Genomic DNA, 22,373 nt, shown 5'->3' with positions numbered 1-22,373 from the left:
CGCTGATCACAGCCATTACGATTAAAAATAAATGTATAATAAAAATAAATCTCTCCCCTATTTTGTAGATGCTATAACTTTTGCGCAAACCAATCAATATACACGTATTGTGTGTTTTTTTTTTAAGCAAAAGTATGTAGAAGAATACATATCGGCCTAAACTGATGAAAGAAATTAAAAAAAAAAAAAAATTTGGAGGATATTTATTATAGCAAAAAGTAAAAAAAATATATTTTTTTCAAAATTGGCAGCTTTTTTTGTTTATAAAAACCACAGAGGTGATCAAATAACACCAAAATAAAGCTCTATTTGTGGGGAAAAAAGGACATCAATTTTGTTTGGGTACAGGGTCGCACAACTGCGCAATTGTCAGTTAAAGTAACGCAGTGCCGAATCGCAGAAAATGGCCTGGTCATTAAGGGGGTAAACCCTTCAAGTCCTTAAGTGGTTAAGTAGCATTACTCCACAGGGAAATACAAACATAAATAATTTTACAAAACACATTTAGGTGCCATATACATGCACATAATCTTTACAAACATTTTCCACAACCAGCAGGAGAGCCTAAACCCCACTAAAACCAGTTTACTAAAGCTAATAAACAAAAATAGGTGCACATTTGTATGGGCCTTTGCATTAAAGACCCCAAATGTATGCATAAATAGTGGTTATTGTTCCCCAAACCTTCTAGCTACTTGTACACTGATGGATCTCTGGGGTGTATTTTGGGTAATGTGTCTTATTTACTGCTTGTTTCTCTTTTTGGTGTATTTTATTATGTCTAACATCTCTTTATAGTGGTTCTAAAGCCTTAAGGTTTTACACCTTAATGCATTTTATACATTAGGGTAAAAAACCTTCTGGGCTGCAGCTGCCCCCAGACCCCCCATTTTCCTTACCTAAACCCATGCAATCCAGCCATGTGCACGAGCACAGCGGCTCCTGTCACTGTGTCTCTCCTCACTGGACAGATTGAAAGCAGGGGGGTGATTGATTCCTGCTGCTGATAATCAAATCTGGTGACACATGGTATTACAGGATAGTGACACTATGCACTGGCAATGAAAGCATCAGTGGGACACGGGAGCATGCATGCATGGGTGCTCCAGGGAAAGCAGCTTTTCCTGGAGGCACCCAATGAAGAGGAGGGGCCTGGAGCACCAGCAGGGGACCCCAGAAGAAGAGGATGAGGGCTGATGTGTGCAAAACCATCCTTACAGCCCTAACATTAAAGATTCCCTTAATCAGTTTAACTTCATTGTGTGGCTGTGAGTATATTTTTAGAGGCTTAAGATTAAAAACTTTTTTCACAATACTAGAGTCACTATTCAAAGATTTGTATAAAGTCATCATATCCCCTCTTAAGTGTCTCTTCTCTGGAGAGAATAAGTTTAATGTTTGTAGTTGTTCCTCATAACTGAGGTCCTCCAGCCCCCTATTAGCTTTGATGCCCTTCTGTGAGCTCTCTATAGTTCAAGCACACACTTTTTAAGGATTGGTGACCAGAACTGGATAGCATACCCAAGATTCAGCTGAACCAGAGTTTTGTAAAGTGGTATAATTATAGTTGTATCTCTTGAGTAAATACACCTTTTAATGCACGCTAATAGTCTGCTTACTTTGCTTGCTGCAATGTGGCATTGCATTCTATTCCTGAATCTGTCATCTAAACACAATCGGCCCCAGGACAGAGTCCTGGAGCATACCGCTCACAACTCTAGACCATTCCAAAAATATGCCATTAATCACATCATCTGGACCCATTCCTGTAACCAGTTTTCTATCCAGGTACATACCATGTCATCAAAGACCTTCATTTGTAAATTTATCGTGTGTGGGGTACTATATCAAGTGTCCTAGCTAAATCCAGATACACTACATCAACAAACCTTTCTCTATTCAAATTACAGCTCATCTCCTCAGAAAATGTTAACCACTTGAGCTCCTGAAGATTTTACCCGTATATAGATATTTGAAAACTGATCAATTCTGATGTACTGATGGCCTATCTCCATTCTTGAGGCCCTAAAATGCTAGGACAGTACACATATCCCCAAAATTACCCCTTTTTGCAAATTAGACAGTCTGAGGCATTTAGTAAGAGGAATGGTGAGTTTTTTGAAGTTGTATTTTTTTTGTCACAATGTTTTTTTAATTAAAGTAATAAAATAACATTTCTTTTTTTCTTTTTTTTTCTTTTTACATACTATTACCATTGCAGTGCAGCATTATTATATGAATTATGTGGCAGTGATCAGGGACACTGACTGGTGACAAAATTTTTAAAAAATAATAATATTTTTTATTCCAATTTTTTAAACATTTTTTTTCTCATTTTTTACTATTTTGTTTTACCTACTTTCATCTGAATCGTTTTTTTTTTTTTTACACTTTATTTGCTGGTACAATGAAGATCATTGTAACAGTAAAGTTTTCAACTGCCAAAAATGGGTTAACTAATCATGACAGCTGTGATCACTAGTGATCTGTGTTTGGTTACAACTAATCACATGGTACAAGGTGCTGTGTTTGGCCCAGGTACCAAGTGATAGCTGGGGGCCATTCACAGCATAGGAAACACAGCTGTTTATTAATAAATTAATTCATAAAATCTTTGTTGATATTGTGACCCTAAACCCAGAGCAGACATATGACTTACACGTACATTCTGCCTGCACTTTCTACCATGCCGCAGTATATGTACTGTGACGGGTTGGCAAGTGGTTAAAAAGCAAGAACATTTCTTCATAAACCTATGTTGTTTACTACTATTGATACTTTTTTCATCAGTACATGTTTGGATACGGTCTTTTATCATTCCTAAAAATAGTTTACATACTATTGGTGTTAGGCAGTCTGGTCTGTAGTTACCAGGCATATATTTCAGCCCTTTTCTAAATATTGGTATCATGTTTGCTTTTCGTCAATCAGCTGGTACCAATCAAGTCAGTAAGCTATCCTTAAAAATTAGGAATCTGGCTATGACATGACTAAGTTATTTAAGGTCTCCGGGGTGTAAGCTATCTGGCTCTGGTGATTTTTTTTACACAGGTCTAAGTCAGTCACAAGGGTGTATTTAATATAATGTTATTAATATTACTGTTTTGTTTATCACACCCCTCCTTTTTTCTGTATTTTGGACTGATAAAGCAAGAAAGGGATACATATTTTACCACTGATTACAGTTAGAAAACAAGAAAACATTTCATATTTTGTAATTCATTTGTACCAGCACAGTGACGGATCCAGTTAACCAATGGGGAATACATAAATAAACAAATAAATATTTTGTATATAATAAAGTGCCCCCTAAGAGTTTTAAGTCCTTAACCGGCACGACTTGTCATGCAATTTGACAGTTCCAAATTGCATGACAAGTTGCACCGCATTGCCAGAATTGGAACCGTTCATATCGCCCTGACTCATGTCGTTATGAAAATGGATCCCGAACGATTTTTTACTTATTTCATTGTGACTTCTGTAGCAGTCATAACCCATTGCAGGGTGGCCTTGACTGAATGGGCTTACTGATTACCTTCTCCTGGCCTGCTCCTCCGTGTCTAGGGGTTCCCAGGGTTGATACCCAACGACTTGTACACTGACACAGATGAATTCCTTTTTAAAAGGTTTATTTTGCAATAGAACTTTCACAAACACAGTCTCTTTAGGGAACTGAGGGCACGGGTGAAGAACTCAGGCACCCTGAACTGCAGGTTTAACACAGTCTCTATTTCCACCCAGAGAGTAGCCACTCGCAGCTGGGCACTTCAAGGCTGAACAGATCTCTAGCCAGAGATCATGGCAGTCAGCATGTTGACTCAAAACTTGAACAATCAACTGAAAGTATACAGGAACCTTTTTCCAACCGTACCTGGAACGTTTCCCACTTCCTTTGTGGTACTGGAAAAGTGTGAACTCGTCAATGTCCTTTCCAACTCAGTAACCAGGCACTTCTCAGGATGCCACTAGCCGACCCTCCTCCGAAGAGTCCTCCCCGGTCACTTCCACGAGCTGCAGTGTCCCTCCAAGCCGAGAGCACACCCGTACACTTTGAATCCTCCGTCAGTTACAGAGCCTTGGACCAGTCAGTTTCGAGACTCGGGAATGGACAGATCCCTACTCCAGACCAGATGGGTCTATCAGGGGTCACTGACAGGAACATGTTGCGGGATGTTGAACACCCCATGACCGGGACCCCTTACGGGGCTACCCCGGTCCTGGAACCAGAACAGACCACACGGGTCTCACAAACAACTCCGGAGCCCCGAACACATGACCCACACCTGCTTAAGTACCCCCTCCCAGACTCCTCAGCGGGCCCCGGCACTCCCGCTTATTGGCTCCGAGAGGGCCGATACCAAAACATCCAACCAGACTTAGTTCTAGCCTGTCATGTGCACCTCACCGCTCACATGATCAGGCAGAACTTCTAAACACAGCCTGGCCAGACTGGTGTTAGGCCTACCTATAATAATTACTATAATAATAACCCTCGAAACTTTTATTGTCCTGAGGTCAAAAACTAAATTTACAATGCGTGTGACATTTGATCCCAAATGTCATCCGCTACACTTCCATAGACTTCTGTTAAAATAAGTTTTGCAAACCACAATTAAATTGCCAGTGCAAATTGCACTGATGTGTGGCTTTGAAATCGTGCTGAAGTAGCGCGATTTCAAAGTCTCACCTGTGTGAATGGGGACTAATGGTGGCCATACACTATACGTAAAATCGGCTGGACCCATTTTCGAAAAATTTACATTTGGCCGTGAAAACAAACAATATCATGTAATGGCTGATAAATCGTTCAGTGAACATAAATGAATACTTTTTTTTTTTTTTTTTTTTTAACATATACCCAGTGCAAACAGTTTGGACGGGAAGTGCATTAACCTTTCAATTTATCATTCATTCGGAAAATTTTCAAACTTGTCCTTTGTTTTTTCGCCTCAAACACATCCCAAAGATTTTTGATTTTGTGCCCTTTAACTGGCCGAAAAGTTAACAAACTGGCCAAATGACCAAATTTCGGCAGATTTTTCATATAGTGTATGGCCAGCATAAGTCTCATAATAGATATTAAAGTGTCTACTGCTAACTTATATATACTGTATATCAGTACTCTATATTTGGATGAAGACCTAAGAAATGAGCTGATCTTACAAATGGGTTGTTCTAACATTGTAATCGTAATTACCTATTTGCATGTCAGCTTGGAGATTTCTGAAGAACAGAAAAAAATACTCCATCTTTATCATCATCATCCATTCTGGAAAAACAAAAAAAGAAAAGAAAATTACAGCATATAAATAAAAAAAAACCTATATGACGGGATTTAGACTTTTTCACATTGCTTGCAAGAAAATTAGGCTAATATTATACTTAACAACAAAATCAGAATCTCCTGCTTGCACATCTGTGTTTACACAAATGTTAGTGCATTTGTGTTTGAATAAGTGGAGAATCTCATACACACATGTCCTCAAGTAGTATGTTATGATACTAGGATTGCTAGAAACACCTTCATAAAAAAAAAAAAAAATATATATATATATATATATATATATATATATATATATATATATATATATATATACCTATTAAATGGTGGTGCCTCGGTAGGTGCTTTGGAGAAGCCCTTTGTGTACTTAAAGTGGAGTTTCACCCAAAAGTGAAACTTCCACTCATTGTGCTCCTTCCCCCCTCTGGTGCCATATTTGTATGCTGTCCCCACTTCCGGGATCCTCATTCGGGGGTATTGACGTCACTGCGAGGCTCACACCTCTTCCCTTCTCCTTTCCCATCCACCGGGCCAGTAGGAGAGAGGAGCGGCACCTCATGCATGCGCAGAAGGGTTCCCAGCATGAAGCCGTAAGGCTACACTGCCCTTTTCTCTTACTCGCAATGGAGGCAGCAGCACTCTTGGAAACATCAGCTGTGGTGCCGACCTTGCTGAACTCCAGGACAGGTAAGTGTCCAATTATTAAAAGGCTTTAATTTTTGCAGTGGTGGGCAGACCTCCGCTTTAACATCTTGGACAGACACCATTTTAGTGTTCGCCCTTTATAGTCAGTTTACTTGTTAATTTAAGACCTTAGATTTATTCAGCACTGAGTCTGGTTTACATAGAAACATAGCAAAGTGACAACAGAAAAAAGTGGTCCACCAAGTCTGCCTTACTTTTAATTTTTTTTTTACATGTTTTTTGTATTTTTTTCTGTTAGATATTGTGCCAGTGCGTATTGTGCCAGGTGTAAAAAGTCAGTCTTGGCCAAGTTTTTGTAGACAACTGTACACTGATGGTGCAGGTGTGTGCTGGGTTCTTTTTTTTTTTTTAAATATATTTTTATTGAGCAAAAAGATAAATTTAAACAATTAAACGACAGTCGAAGTGGACAGTATCTTTCCGAAGCAGTAACAACAAGAAATATTAGAACGTGCTGGGTTCTTAAGCTGGCCATATATTATACAATTGTCTTGTTCAATTTCCTTTAGATTTAATTTCAACTATGTAGTACAAGGGCCTGCCTGATTGCATATACAATTGAAAGTGTTTATGTGTGACCTCATAGTTTAAGGTTTTGGTAAATCTAAAGGAAAGTTGTAGAAGAAAATTGTATAATGTACAGCCAGCCTTAGAGTAATCAGAACTAGGGTTTTGGCCTCTACTCTTGCAAAGACTCTATGTGTGGTTACAAGCCAACCAAAGATGTGCACATATGTGCACACTCTTGTTTGGGACAGGCTAAACAGGCTTGAGCTTGAGAGATGAAGCAGCTGAGAGCTGCGGGAAAGTGACAAAGAGCTGACAGAAGAGCAGTGTTTGTGAACAAGCACTGGGTGTTGTGTTAGATGGTCAGGAGGACCAAGTCACAAATCCTAAGCACCCAAGAGGGCCAGGAGGATAAATGTTGTGCATTTTGTGTTGATGGTAAAAAAATAAAAAAAAATCCCGCAGACGGGATACTGACTGCTATAAACTTTCTTTCTTTCTTTGGGCAGAAACAAACTTGAACTGAACTCACTGGGAAGCGCTGCGTCTGAGTTAAACATTCCTCAAGTTGTCGCACTATTTTGTCTAGCATAGTCTAGTATAGATCTATGTTTGTTCCAAGCATGTATGAATCCACTTACTGTCGACTGACCCATTTGTCTATTCCAAGCATCAACTCCCTAATGAAAGGCAGACTTTCATTTCTGCACATCGGTCCCTTGCTGCTTCTCTCCTAGAGAATCTCCTCCCATGTGGGCAGTAGCAGAACTGCCTTCAGTCCAGCACATTCCTTGCTGAACTGAAGGTGAGTGAGAGGGGGAGTGGAGAAGCCTGCAGGCACAGTAAAAGGAATGACACAGATCCTCAGTTAAGTGCCTGAAAACATGCACACAAGTTTACACAAAGGGGTTTGAATGGCTATTAAAGGTAGTATGTGTGTGTATAAAAGGTCAGAGAGTTTCTGGACTCCTGACAGACTCTTGCATCTTTCATCCAGTGCTGCACTGGCGTTTCTGGATTCTGAGTCATGGGGAAAGCAAAAGAATGGTCAAAGGATCTGTGGGAAAAGGTAGTTGAACTGTATAAAAGTGGAAAGGGATATAAAAAGATATCGAAGGAATTGAGAATCCCAATCAGCAGTGTTCAAACTCCAATCAAGAAGTGGAAAATTAGGGTTCTGTTGAAACCAAACCACGGTCAGGTAGACCAACTAAAATTTCAGCCACAACTGCCAGGAAAATTGTTCGGGATTTAAAGAAAAACCCACAAATAACTTCAGGTGAAATACAGGACTCTCTGAAAACATGTGGTGTGGCTATTTCAAGATGCACAATAAAGAGGCACTTGAAGAAAGATGGGCTGCATGGTCTAGTCGCCAGAAGAAAGCCATTACTATGCAAATGCCGCTTACAATATACCAAACAGCACAGAGACAAGCCTCAAACCTTCTGGCACAAAGTAATTTGTAGTGATGAGACCAATATTTTTGGTCACAACCATAAACACTACATTTGGAGAGGAGTCAACAAGGCCTATGATGAAAGGTATACCATTCCTACTGTGAAACAGGGAGGTGGATCGCTGATTTTTTGGGGATATGTGAGCTACAAAGGCACATGAAATTTGGTCAAAATTGATGGCAAGATGAATGCAGTATGTTATCCAAAAATACTGGAGGAAAATTTGCATTCATCAGCCATGAAGCTGCGAATGGGACGTACTTGGACATCCCAACATGACAATGATCCAAAATACAAGGGTAAGTCGACCTGTCATCGGCTAAACAGAAAAAAAGTGAAGGTTCTGGAGTGGCCGTCTCAGTCTCCTGTTCCTGATATATCATTGAGCCACTTTAGGGCTCATGCAAGACAGCCCAGGAGTTTACAGGAACTGGAGGCTTTTTTGCCAAGAAGAATGGGCAGCTGTACCATCTAAAAAGATAAAGATCCTCATCCACAAATACCACAAAAGACTTCAAGCTGTCATTGGTGTTAAAAGGGGCAATACACTGTATTAAGAACTTAGGTATGTAAACTTTTGATCAAGTTTATTTGGCTAGTTTCTGTTGTGATTTTGATTTAAAAAGCATAAACACAGTTGATTGATAATAAATGGCTTCAGCCAAACACTAACATGAGTGAAAGAAAAGTTGTTGTGTTATCATTCATATTCTCTGAAAAATGGCCAAGAAATTATAAATTCTGCCAGGGTATGTAAACATATGAGCATAACTGTATATACAGAAGATAGCAGCTCAGTATGGAGGACTGATCTGAATGAGCCCTAAGGGGGAACTCCAGGGACTCTAATGTAAGGGGGAATTCTGCAGACTCTAATGCATAGATGTAACTCTGCAGACTCTGATGTAAGGGGGAGCGCTGTGGACTCTGATGTAAAGGAACTCTGGGAACCTTGATTGTAAGGCCGGAATGTTGGGGATTTTGATGCAAAGGGGAACTCGGATGTAAGGAAGGCTCTGGGAACCTTGATTGTCAGGAAAGAATGCAGGGGAACTCTTTTGTAAGGAGGGACTTCTGGAGACTTTGATTTGGGGAAAAATCTGTGCACTCTGAAGTAAAGGGGAACTCTGTTGTAAGGGGGAACACTAATGTACAGAGGGAATACTGGGGACTACAATTTTGGAGGGACTCTGAACTCTGATGTGAAAGGGAGGCTCTGATGTAAAGGGGGAAAACTAGAGGCTCTGGGCACCCTGATGCATAGAGTAATGGTGGGGACTTAGATGTAAGGGAGACTCTGATGTAAGAAGAGATTCTGCAAATAAAGTGTATGCCATATGGGGGTGGGGGGTTGCATTGTGAAGGGGGGTTTGGGGTTTTGGGAGGACGGTGGGAAGGGGGGGGGGGCACCAAAATACACCTTTGCCTAAGTAGACAAAAATCCTTGCACCAGCCCTGACTGCAGATTATAGGGGAACCAGGATGATACTAAGGCATAATAGAATTCCATTCACTTTTCCCACTGCATGGCCACACTGTATGCTCATTTTGCAATCTAAAATCAGTACTAATTTTCCTCTGTAGTGCTGGCCAATGCTGTACCCCTACTTTTGTACTCTGTCAATGGATTCTTTTTCCCTAGGTGCATTTTTTTACATTTAGAAACATTAAACTGCAGTTTCCACTGCTTTGACCAATCTTTCAGCAACGTCAAATTATGTTGTGTGTTAAAGACACCTCCAGGGATATTAACCCTAAAGCCGCGTACACACGGGCGGACTGTCTGGCCAACTTAGTCCGTCGAAACACATTTCAGCGGACAGTACGCTCGTGTGTGGGCTTCAGCTGACTTTTTCAGCGTGCAGTCTGGCGGACTAAGTATTTCGGAATTTCCGTAATATTGTCCGTCGTACTTTGGTTTCAGCGGACAATCCGCTCGTGAGTAGGCTAGTTCGACGGACTAAGTATGGCGCATGCTCAGAAAGGATTTACACGGCGAAAGGTTGCATTGCTGTGTATTGGACTTCCTATTTCTAGTCCCGTCGTACGTGCTGTACACGTCATCGTGCAAACTTTCGACTGACTGTTTGTGCATCCGTGTGTGGTCAAGTCCGTTCATTCGAAAGTAGGACGGACTGTCCGTCGGATTGTCTGACGGACTAAGTTGGCCATACAGTCCGCCCGTGTGTACGCGGCTTAATGCCCACCTTTGCTTCATCAACAAAAAATCATACAGTACCTTACCTATCAACCCTTTAGGTATATCACTTACATATAGATGAAATAGAACAGGACTTAGTCCAGATCCTTGTGGTACATCACTAGTGACTGGTCTCTGCTCTGAATGAACCCCATTTACAACCACACACACTGGTTTTTATCCTTTAGCCTACAGCATATCCAATGAACCACCAAGGGTTAAATCCAACTTGTACAACGTTTTATTAGATCTTGTTGAACTGTACCAAATTCCTTGCTCAAATGCTGAATGCCTTGCTGAAATCAAGATATGCTATGTCAGGATGCATACCCCATCTCTATATTGGGAAGGATAAATGTCTATTCTACCTAAATTACTTTATCTTTTTGAGGCCTTGTCTGTCACCAGACTCATGTCCCAGTGGAGAGATGTTTCTACTCCTGATGAATTCCTCATAATGTAGAAAAAAGAAAAGAAAAACCAACAACACTTTTGGGACATCCTTATAATAACAGTGGTAAGTGAAGTGAAATAACATCTATAAAATCTAGATAAACTTTGCGTAAAGACAAGATGACACTCAATATGGTATTGTCAATTTATACCATACCTTATTGTATTATGTCACATAAGACTCTTCTAAAATGGAGGTATACTTCCTGCAGATAAATAAATAATATTAAATATGCCTGGAGATGCAACATGTATTTCTTTAAAACTATATAACTATAAAACTTTACAAGACATTTAGGCTTGCAATGTATTGATTGGCTTGCCTTCCTCAAATGGCATGTATATAGCGCAAAAACTGGCACACTACTTGCAAGGCTTGTTTTTTTTAAATAAATAATGAACATGTCATACTCACCTGCTCTGTGCAGTGGTTTTTCACAGATCAGCCTCAATCCTCCTCTTCTTGGGTCCCCCACCAATGCCTGCTGCTGCCTCACGTGCACATCGCTGGATTGAGATGGAGCTCAGGTAAGTATTAGAGGGGCCGGGAGCAAAGTGAGCAAAGTGTGTCTATAAACACACACTGTCCAGATCAGGAGTGCGCACAAATGAGGGCCTCTATAGCCAGCAGCTTCCTAAGAAGGCACTTGTAGGAAGAAAAGAGCAGTGGGGACTGCTATGTGTAACATCTTTGCACAGAGCAGGTAAGTAAAACATCTTTTTTTTTATTTTATTTTATTTTAACCACTTGAAGTCCACGCTATAGCCGAAAGATGGCTACAGAGCTGACCTCGAATGCCGGGAGGGCAGCCATGTACGTCCTCTCATTCTCACGCAGGGAGCACAGGCATGGCTTACTCTGTGATCACCCAATTGTTCAGCCGATCACAGAGAAGGGTAAAGGGCCAATCACAAAGGGGCGTTTACCACGTAATCAGCTGTCAGCCAATGATAGCTGATCACGGAAGTAAACAGAAGCCGGTTACCGACTTCTGTTAGAGGGGCATTGGTCCCCTAAGTGCCAACCAATGCTACTAATCAGTGCCCTCCAGTGCTGCAAATATGTGCCCACCAGTGTCACCTATCAGTGCCTATCAGTGCTGACAATCAATGCTCATCAGTGCCTTATTATCCATGCCTCCTGGTCACTGTCCACCAGGACCTACCAGTGCTCATCAGTGCCACCTATCAGTTCCCATCTATCAATGCCTATCAGTGCAGCCTCATCGGTGCCTCCTGATCAGTGCCCACCAGTGCCCATCAGTGCCACCTATCAGTTCCTATCAGTGCAGCCTCATCAGTGCCTCTTGATCAGTGCCCACCAGTGCCACCTATCAGTGCCCAGTTCTGCCTATTAGTGCCCATCAGTGCAGCCTATCAGTGCCACCTCATCAGTGCCCATCAGTGAATGAGAAAATTTACCTAACAAAATATGAAAAACTTTTTTTTCTTTTTTTCAAAAATTTATTTTTTGGGTTGTTTAGCAAAAATAAAAATATCACCACAATTCTACGATTCTTTGCCAATTGGCACCAAGACTGAGAGAAGGTGAAAGAAAGGAGAAAGTACCTGTAATCTAGGCTGGTCAAGCGAGGAGGGTGTTAACTGTGGTAGAGTGTCTGCACCACAGTCTGGAAGCTGGTGGTGGATTGGGAGCACAGTCTAGCTGGTAGTGTAATCTAGAGGACAGGTCCAAGATCAAAGGAGGTAGTTTCATAGTGATGTTTTTTCTTTTACTAATTTTTACTGTGGCAGTGGCTGGGTGGTTCACTTGTTCTCAGAGGATGTCAAATGACGTTGTCTCACACTCTCCGTGCTTGAGAGCCTGTGGGGGCACGCAGAGTGGCGACGGGTGGCACGCTGTGTCTCTAGGACACAGCGCATTCCCAATCTTGGTAATGATGATGTGGCTCTTTACCCATATGATTAGCTATGTCCAATCACAGCTGATTACTTGCAAACAAGTAAATTCCAGTTATCGACTTTCCTCTCCACACAGTGTGTAAAGAGGGAAGAGTTGATCAGTGGCCCTTATTATCAATACAGCCCCTACAGTGTCCAGCAGTGATGCCAGCCAGTGCCCATCAGTGATGCCAGTCAGTGCTCTGCAGTGGTGCCAATCAGTGCCCACCATTAATGCCAGTCAGTGCTGCCTTTCAGTGGACATCAGTGCCTTCTCATCAGTGCCATCAATCAGTGCCACCTATCCGTGTTGCCTATCAGTGTCCAACAGTGCCGCATATAATCACTCATCAGCACATATGAGTGAAGGAGAAAAATTACTTATTTACAAAATTTTTTTTTTTTTTTTTTTTAACCACTAGGGATCCACGCTATAGCCGAATGATGGCTACAGCGTGGACCTCCTTTGCCGGAATGACGTCTATTGACGTCGTCCCGTGCACGAACGGCCTGCGCGCCCCGGAGGGGCGCACGCGGCGTGCTCTGTGATCAACGAGTCTATGAGACTCGCCTGATCACGGATTGAAGCAAGGGGTCGATCCCGACCCCTTACCATGTGATCAGCTGTCAGCCAATGACAGCTGATCATGTGATCACAACAGAGCCGGTAATCGGCTATTTTCCTGTCAGTGCGATCACGGCCAAGCCATCCGTGCCCACCTGCCCCCTGCCAGTGCAACATATATATAGTAAATGTGCCACCCATCAGTACCACCCCTTAGTGCCCATAGTGCCACCCATTAGTGCCCATAGTGCCACCCATCAGTGCCCATAGTGCCACCCATCAGTGCCCACAGTGCCACCTATCAGTGCCCACAATCTGCCTCAACAACAGTGCTGCAACTCATATGCCACATATCCATTCCCATCAGTGTCATCTACCAGTGCCCATCAGTGCCCAGCAGTGCCACCTATCAGAGCCACCTATCAGTGCCATCTATCAGTGCCCATCAGTCCCATATATCAGTGGCACCTAGCCGTGCCCATCCGTGCCCATCCGTGCCACCCATCCGTGCCATCTTATCTGTGCCCATCTTTGCCCATCAGTGCCGCCTTATCTGTGCCCATCGGTGCTGCCTTATCTGTGCCTATCAGTACCGCCTTATCTGTGCCTATCGGTGCCACCTTAACCGTGCCTATCAGTACCCACCAGTGCAGCCTATCAGTGCCCACCAGTGCCGCCTCATCAGCGCATTTCAATGAAGGAGAAAAATTACCTGTTTGCAAAATTTTATAACAAACTATGAAACATGATTTTTTTTTTTTTGCATCTTTTTTTTGTTTGTTTAGCAAAAAATAAAACTCCCAGCTGTAATTAAATACCACCAAAAGAAAGCTCTATTTGTGGGAAAAAAATTATAAAAATTTCATTTGGGTACAGTGTTGTATGACCGCGCAATTGTCATTCAAAGGGCATCAGCGCTGAAAGCTGAAAATTGGTCTGGGCAGGAGGGGGGTTTAAGTGCCCAGACAGCAAGTGGTTAAATAATCTGTCCTTTTTTGTTTTTTTTAACCCAAAAATAAAAAACTCAGTGGTAATTAAATACCATCAAAAGAAAGCTCTATCTGTCTCAAAATAATGATAAAAATGTAATTTGGATATAGCGTTGCATGACTGCACAATTGTCATTCAAAGTGTGACAGGGCTGAAAGCTGAAAATTGGCCTTTTTTCTTATAGATTTTGCCAGCAAGAAAAAAAGTGATTACTAAAGAAATTAACTGAACTTGTGTTCTATGAATCTAACATCTGCTATAAGAATTGCACTACAATAGCTTTCTTTTGTAAATGTCATTAATAAGCGTTGTTAGAAACTGTAGTGGGTTAAATTATAGAGCAACCAACATATATTAATCACATTCACTTTTCATTATTATTCCACTGTATACTATACCTCATGTTTCCTGTTTTGAAACCTTAGCAATTGTTCTATGGTGCCATATTCTTCATTGTCTAAAAGCAAGAAAAGGGACAGTAGCAAGACAAAGAAAAAATATACACAGTTGTTTAAACTGTCAAAATATCACTTATAAAGCAATTTCACTGAAATTAAAAGCTTATATATATATATATATATATATATATATATATATATATATATATATATATATATATATATATATATATATATATATATATATATATATATATATATGCACTGTGCATTCTTTAAAGTGGTTGTAAACCTAATAAAATAAAAAAATAAGAAAAACAAACAAACAAACCCTGTAAGACAAAGGCATAATGAGTTAGTTTGCATCACATACTAGCTCATTATGAAATACTTATCTTAGAACGAAGCACCGACACCACTTCCCAGTCAGCGCTGTGACTGGCGACATGTCTCCCAGAGTTATTTGAGGTTTTTCCAAGGTATGCATCTAAAGAAACGGCACCAGTGATCAATTGTGCCGATGACGTCGGTACAAGGGTATATAGCAAATATCTCCTAAATGGTGCAGGTTTAGGAGGTATTTACAGTAACTACAGGTAAGCCTTATTATAGACTTACCTGTAGGTACAAGTGGTGCAACAGGGTTTACAACAACTTTAATGTGATGCAATTTCAAGGATTCTCAGAGCAGTATGAATTAACTAAAGCAGCTGTCTAGCAATAGATCTGCAGAATTTCCTTTTTGGCAGGTTCTGTTTGTCAGACTAAAGTGGGATACACACTATACAATTTTCTTTAGATTTTTTCCTTTAGATTTACCAAAACCATATAATATGAGGTCACACCTAATCACTTTGTATGCAATCAGGCAGCACTTGCACTACATGGTTTAAGGTAAATCTAAAGGAAATAGAACAACAAAAGTTGTACAGTGTGTTTCCAGCTTAAGTTATCTGTCTGCCAAACTACGCCATCTGATAAATGTAGACTTCTTTACTCAGACGAGATTTTTACAATATTACAAAAAAATAGCACAGTGGTTACAATAAATGGTATAATTTATAAAAAGCAACCTAGAGCTTTACCCTCTGACTAGACAGAAGATAACATAACTATGAAGGAGAAGATTTTTTATTAACAAACTGAAATATAACAAAAGCTCAGTAACATCAATAAGTTATACAGTATAATCAATAAGTTAACATTTTCTGGCCAAAATTTTTCTCCCATACTAAAATCCATCACAGCAGATCTCAAGAGGTGCCAATTAGGGAAGTTCTCCTGGTTTGGATGTGCTGCCATAGTCAAAATGGTTATTCTCCCTAGACTATTATATATTATATTATTGCATGTACACCCTCCCTATCAAAATTCCACCTGTATTCTTTAGACCTTTACAACATATACAACAATTTGTCTGGGCCAACGAAAAGACTTGGATAAACTTTAACATGATTTCCCATTCAAAGGATGCTGGTGGAATGGGTCTCCCGGATTGTAAGCATTATTATTATGCTATTATACCTTAAAAGAGTCATTGATTGGCATTGCCATCATAAGAACAAAGACTGGAACACTATTGAAAATACTTCATCCCTGCTCCCTCTGAAATTTTTACCATGGATACAGAAAACTAGACTCCACCTAGTCTAGTGTCATACCCTTTTATTGGAGCCACCTTACAAATATTCCACAAAGTCACACTCAACTACAAGTTGGTCTCCACCCCTGATCCCCTTACCCCCATAGCAAATAACCTGGAGTTTACCCCAGGTTTGCAAATGAATCTGAACCAAACCAAAGAATGTGGAAAAAGGGGGGAAAGAGCCTTTTTAAAAACAAAGGTACCCCTATAAATAAAGCCGTTTATAATGTGCCTTTGACAGATGGAAAGAAGAACTGAAGAATACAGCTCTGCAGCTCCAGCTATACTTCTTCCTACTATGGCATCTGACACTTCTTCTTTCCCCGTATGATCCCTTATGCAACAATTAAAGTGGTTGTAAACCCGCCCCCACAACTTTTTCCCATGTAAATCAGCATAAAAAACCCAAATGAACACTGCTAGTAGATATCTCCTTACTTGCTTAGTATTGCTGTAATACTTGTTGTTCTGTAGAATGAAGTCACTGAGCATGCCCACATCTCCCCTGATTTATGGCACACTCTCTATGTGCTTATCTATCTGTTATCAGGACTTCCTACGGCACACCACGGAACTCTGCTAATCACTCAGAGCTTCCTCCTACACACCATGTGACCTCACATACAGTCTAAACTTGGCCATTACTGCAGTCTTATCAGCTGAAGTTGATAAGTCTGACAAACGCAAACAGCTATGAACAGGGAAGCAGGGTTGCCATAGAAACGTTGGATTGAGAAGGAGGCTTGGTTAACAGTACAGGAAGTGCTCAATGTACAGAAATACACTCCAATGTGGACTCAGAAAACAATACTTAAGATGGTGCTGCCTAACCCCTGGAAACAAGTTTTTAAAAGTTTCTTTAAATGGTAAGTAATATGCGATTTGGGCTGGATTACAGTGGCTATAGTCTGATAATTACTTATTATAATGGACTAAATGAAAAGAAGCATCAGAGTGGGAGAGTTTACTTCCTCTTTAATGGATAAGGCCGGTATGGAAGATATGGCGTGGTTAAAAGCTAACCTTTCTCTGCGTTCCGGTTCGGTTGACCGAATGGCTGGCGATTCCGGTTCATCACATGCCACTGTTTCTATGGAAGATTTCATGCTTCGTTGTCCAGATGATGTTCTGATTCCGGTTGTATCTGCAGCATTGTCCTGACCTGTTACCGTCATTGCGAGATGTGGCTGACCGAGTAGGCGGGCCTCGGTAAGCGAAAACGCGTTCAGCATCAGAGCTATAGCCCTAACTCCTCCACAAAAAGATGCATCACAGCACGCGGCGGTACCATCCTCCGCGAAAAGAAATAAAACACAGGACAACGGTAGTGTCTGGTGGTCGCTCTACTCTTCCTCATTGGAGCAGGTATGACGCACTTCATGATTCCTCTTCTAGGATTTCAAGGAGAGACTTTGTTGCAAATTCTGCTCCCTCCATTCCTCCTGGCAACACTATTCCTGCTCTTTCTCAACCAGGTACATCATCCCACCCTATACCAGTCATAGTGTAACATCAGCAGTCTGTGCCTACTGATGTTCCTGCAGCTGCTTTGTGTGGTGAGTCTACTACTGTTCAATTACTGACTGAGCTTTCATCTTCTCTTAGTAATATTATTGCAGGTATGGCCGTTCCGGGACGTTCGTCTACGGTTAGTACGGTATTCCTAATCCCGCTGCTTCTGTATGGTCTGCTGTGCAGGATTAACATTCTCCAGTGCCTTTATGTAATGATGTTGAGAATTTTAATACTGCTGTTGATATTGGCAATACCACGCATTCTCCTGCCCTGACTAACATTGCTGCTACAAGTGTATCGCAACTGTATGGTAGGGGAGCAATGCCTTGTGTTTTTATTTTCTTGTGTTTGAGTGTTAAACAGAAGATATGGAAAGGTGAATACATTGATTTGTTAACGTTATTGCCTTGTTCGAATGCCCTGTACATATGGTCGGACAAAATCCAATCATTTGGAATGAGGTGATGTTCGTTGCGTACGACGTGGCTACGTTGAAGCTAGTAGTCAATAGCTTTGGTCTCGTAATTTAATCTGAGCATGCATGGCAATTTGTCCATCAAAATTCTCTACAAACAATCGGAAAAAGTCTGATCGGATTTTATTGTCGGAAAATTTTAGATCCAGCTCTCAAACTTTTTCCGTAGGGATTTCCAACGGAAAAAAAGTCCAATAGAGCACACACACAATCGGATTTTCCGACAACATAATCCGATCGGACCTTTTCCATCTGAAAGTCCGACCGTGTGTACAGGGCATAAGGATTTTTCATATAAAGATGTTAAAAGTGATGATAAATGTGATGATGATAAAAAGAAAAATATTTCCAAATCTATATTCAATTGGCTTCAAGCATTTTTCATATTTTCTAGTGTTCCTTGTGAAAAGTACCCAGAGAAAAGTTCTGGACTTTTCCAACATATGGTCATCATTTTAGAAGCTTATCGTAATTTTGGTGGTTATTCTTGGTTTGCTTATGATGAGGCTTTCCAACATAAATTGAGTGTTCATCCCACTTTGCAATGGGGTGTAAAAGATGTGGATTTGTGGTTAAACTTATTCATGCCTCCTAGATCCTTTTCAGCTCGTCCATCTATTAGTTCTTTTTCTCCCACCACTAACCTGCCTTATAAGAAAGGTGTTTGCTTTGCATATAATGACAACTAGTGTAAATGGTTGCAATCTTGCAGGTACAAACATGAATGTGCATTCTGCTCTGGTGCACATCCAGTTGTAAAATGTTTTCATAAACTATCGTCCTCTACCCATCAACAATCTAGAGAGTCTACGAGTAAAAGCCAACTCAACAGTGAACATGGAAAACATGTTACCTTGGCTAACAATTTTTCCAGATCGACAGAAGGCAGTTCTTTTGATTTACAGTTTTTTGCATGGTTTTCGGCTTCCAAAGTTTACAGGTGTTGGTTGTCAATTGGTAGACAATTTGCTTTCTGTGGTACAAAATTCCTTTATTGGTGCTAGTAAGTTGCTTAAGGAAGTGTCGACGGGTAGGATGGCTGGTTCTTTTGATGAGCCTCCTTTTGATGATTTGCGCATTTCCCCGCTAGGTATTGTCTCGAAAAAAGAACCTCAATTATGGATCAACCTTATCAATTGATCCATCATTTCTCTTACCCTTATGGTTGTTCTTTGAATTATCAAATTGACCAGTCATTGTCTTCAGTTTCTTATGTGTCTTTTGAGATTGCAATTGATGGGCTTTGCTCTTTAGGTGTAGGATCTTTGTTAGCAAAGGCAGACATTAAGTCTGCGTTTCGTCTGCTTCCTATCCATCCTGATTGTTTTTGTTCTTTGGGAATTTATTTTCAGGGACATTATTATATTGATAAGTGTTTTCCCATGGATTGCTCTCTAGCTTGTTTTTATTTTTAGGCATTCTCTCCTTTTTTAGAATGGGTTGTTAAGCAAGTGACTGGTTCTGATTTTATTTTGCATTATTTGGAGGACCTTTTGTTTATGGGTAGTAAGGATACGGATGATTGTAAATATTTATTGACCTCATTCTTTGATGTTTGTCGTTGTTTTAATATACCATTGGCTGTTGAGATAACGGTGGGTCCAGTTTCGTGTTTAGATTTCTTAGGTGTCACTATTGATTCTGTAAATATGGAATTTTGTCTTCCTTTAGATAAGATTTCGAAGATTTCTGATTTATTGCTTTAGTCTGTCAGGCATAAAAAAGTTACCTGGAAAGAAATGCAATCTTTACTTGGGATGTTGGCTTTTGCTACCAGGGTTCTTCCTATTGGTCGAATTTTTTCTAGACGGTTTTATTCTATTATTTCTGGTTTGAAGAATCCTTCCCCTCATGTTAGATTGACCAGCGATATTAAGTCGGATATGCTTGTTTGGTCACAGTTTTTAAAGAATTGTAATGGTAAATCGATTTGGCAATTTTAATTTATTTCCTGTGATGATTTTGCCCTCTTTTCTGATGCTGCATCGGTTTTTCTTCTATTTGGCGGACACACTGGTGTGCTTCCCGTTGGCCTGCTAGATGGATTATTCAGGGTTTTTGTAATAATGTAGTATTGTTGGAGTTGTTTCCTATCATTGTTGCTTTGGAATTATGGGGACAGTTTTTTTCAGAATAGACATTTGCTTGCCTGTTTGCTTGTCCATACTGACAATAAAGGTGTTGTTTATGCGATTAATTGTCTTTCCTCCAAGTCTCTTCCGGCCAATAGACTTTTACAATATTTCGTTTTTAAATGTCTTAATTTCAATATGTGGATTAAAGCTAAGTTTATTCCTGGTAATGAAAATTATTTGGCAGATTCCCTTTCTCAGTTCCAGATGGATCGTTTTTATCATCTGATGCCAGCAGCGTATCTGCATGGACTTCCTTGCCCCCCAGATTTATGGGATCTGATATAATTTTTTGGGCATATTCAACATTCGCTGGCCACTTCTACATGGTTGAATTATATTTCATTGTGGAAGTTGTGGATTTTTTTTGACTGCTAATAATTTGAGCACTTCTTCTCTTGAAGGTGTTGTTTTACTGTTTCTTTCACACTTGATGTCTCAAAATTATTCTTGGTCTCATGTTAATAAGACGTTGTCTGGGGTTTCGTTTTTTCTAAAGTTGAGTTTATTACCTCATTGTTTTAGTTTCTTTTCAGTGCGGCAAACGCTGAAATGTTTTAAAAAATCTTTGTTTTGTAAGGACAAATGCCTTCCTATAACTATGGATTTATTGCAGAAATTGTGTTCTATTTCATCAAAGGTTTATTTTTCTGCTTATGAAGATATTCTTTTTTAATCTGTTTTTTCTTTGCTTTTCTTTGGAGCTTTTCGTATTTCTGAACTTGTCTCCCCTGCAAAGCATACACCCTCGCCCTTGCAAATTCAAAATGTCATTATTGAGGATGGGCGTTTACAGATTTTTCTTCCTTGCAGTAAAACAGACATATATGGCAAAGGTCTTTGTTTTTATTTGAATCAATGTCCTTTGCGAGTTGTTTGTCCAATTTGGCTATTGACTAACTATTTATTGGTTTGCCCTCAACTTAATGATATTTTCTTTGTTCACAATGATGGTTCTCCATTGACGAAATATCAATTTAACTGTGTTTTTCATAAATGTTTGGATTTTTTAAATTTAGGTCATGTGCCATTTACTTTGCATTCCTTTAGAATCGGTGCTGCCACTGCTGCTGCTAAAATTGTTTTTCATGCTGACTTTATTAAGAAATTGGGTAGATGGCGGTCTGATTCTTAAAAATTGTATATATGTCCTAACTGGTTTGTTTCATTTTATTTTAGATCGTCCTTCTATTGTTTGGATTCTCGGCCACTCATTAGTATATTGGGCTCAGAAGAGGGCATCAGCCCATACTTATACTTCAAACCTGAACCTGGGTTCTTCTTTTAATGTTTATTGGAGTGGCTGGAGAGGAATGAGGTGGGACGACTTGAATTTAGATTTTTTTAGATTACTTACAGTACCTATTGGCCACAGCCTGATATTCTCATTATCCATTTAGGTGGCAACGATATTCAAGTTAGGACTTTAGATTTGATTTTTGACATTCAACGCACCATTACATTTCTGAAATTGTCCTTTCTTAATTTAGTTATTATTTTTTCAGAAATAATTCTGAGACTTGGATGGCTGGAATCTTTCTTTTTGCGCCCTTTCATGAAAATTCGAAAAGCGTATAAATAGAAATATTCATACATTTTTAGAGCAGTCTTATGGTTTTTCATTTCGTCATTTAGATTTGAAGGGTGGATTGCATGGGCTTTACCGTGCTGAAGGCATTCATTTGTTGGATATTGGGCTTGACATTTTGAACAATGACTTCCAGGCTTGCATTGAAGAAGCCGCGGGCTGGGGTTAGGTGTCAGTATGTATGCTTTGCATACTTCCTGTCATTTGGGGTGAATTAATTTTTGTTATTTAGAATATTTCAATATCATTCAGTCTGAGCCGTAGTGACTAGGCTGTATTTGGTAAGGTGAGAATATAAGATGTTTTTATTATATTTTAATAAAAGTTATACAATATACTATTTGTTTATACCAATAAAACAGCAGCAGCCTATATTATCCATTAAAAATGTTATTAAAAATTACATAACTTGTCTGGAATTTAATTTATTAAAAAAAATGTATATTGCGTGCTGCCTTCTATCCCATGTGGAAAGAGGGGGGAAAGAGCCTTTCTTCATGGGATCTGAGGCGGTAATCATTTATTAGATTAACAGTTTTAAATTATTTGATTTTGAT

At 40.0% G+C, this 22,373-nt stretch overlaps 1 protein-coding gene across 2 annotated transcripts in view; it reads right to left on the bottom strand.

Moving 5' to 3' along the window:
* The window catches only part of LOC143982696 (potassium voltage-gated channel subfamily A member 10-like), a 91,901-nt gene that overhangs the window by 6,559 nt on the left and 62,969 nt on the right, over window positions 1–22,373 (bottom strand). For both annotated transcript variants that reach the window (XM_077481627.1, XM_077481628.1), the window contains 3 exons: window positions 14,462–14,520; window positions 10,764–10,812; window positions 5,198–5,269 (listed from right to left, as the gene is read on the bottom strand). The gene's annotated coding sequence lies outside the window, so the exon portion shown is untranslated. The remainder of the gene's footprint in view (window positions 1–5,197; window positions 5,270–10,763; window positions 10,813–14,461; window positions 14,521–22,373) is intronic.

This window comes from Lithobates pipiens, unplaced genomic scaffold (genome assembly GCF_037356315.1).
Source record: "Lithobates pipiens isolate NorthernLeopardFrog02 unplaced genomic scaffold, aLitPip1_a1.2 Scaffold_16, whole genome shotgun sequence".
Classification (NCBI taxonomy): domain Eukaryota; kingdom Metazoa; phylum Chordata; class Amphibia; order Anura; family Ranidae; genus Lithobates; species Lithobates pipiens.
Note: the sequence above shows the minus strand (reverse complement) of the source record. Positions and strands in the feature narration are given on the sequence as shown.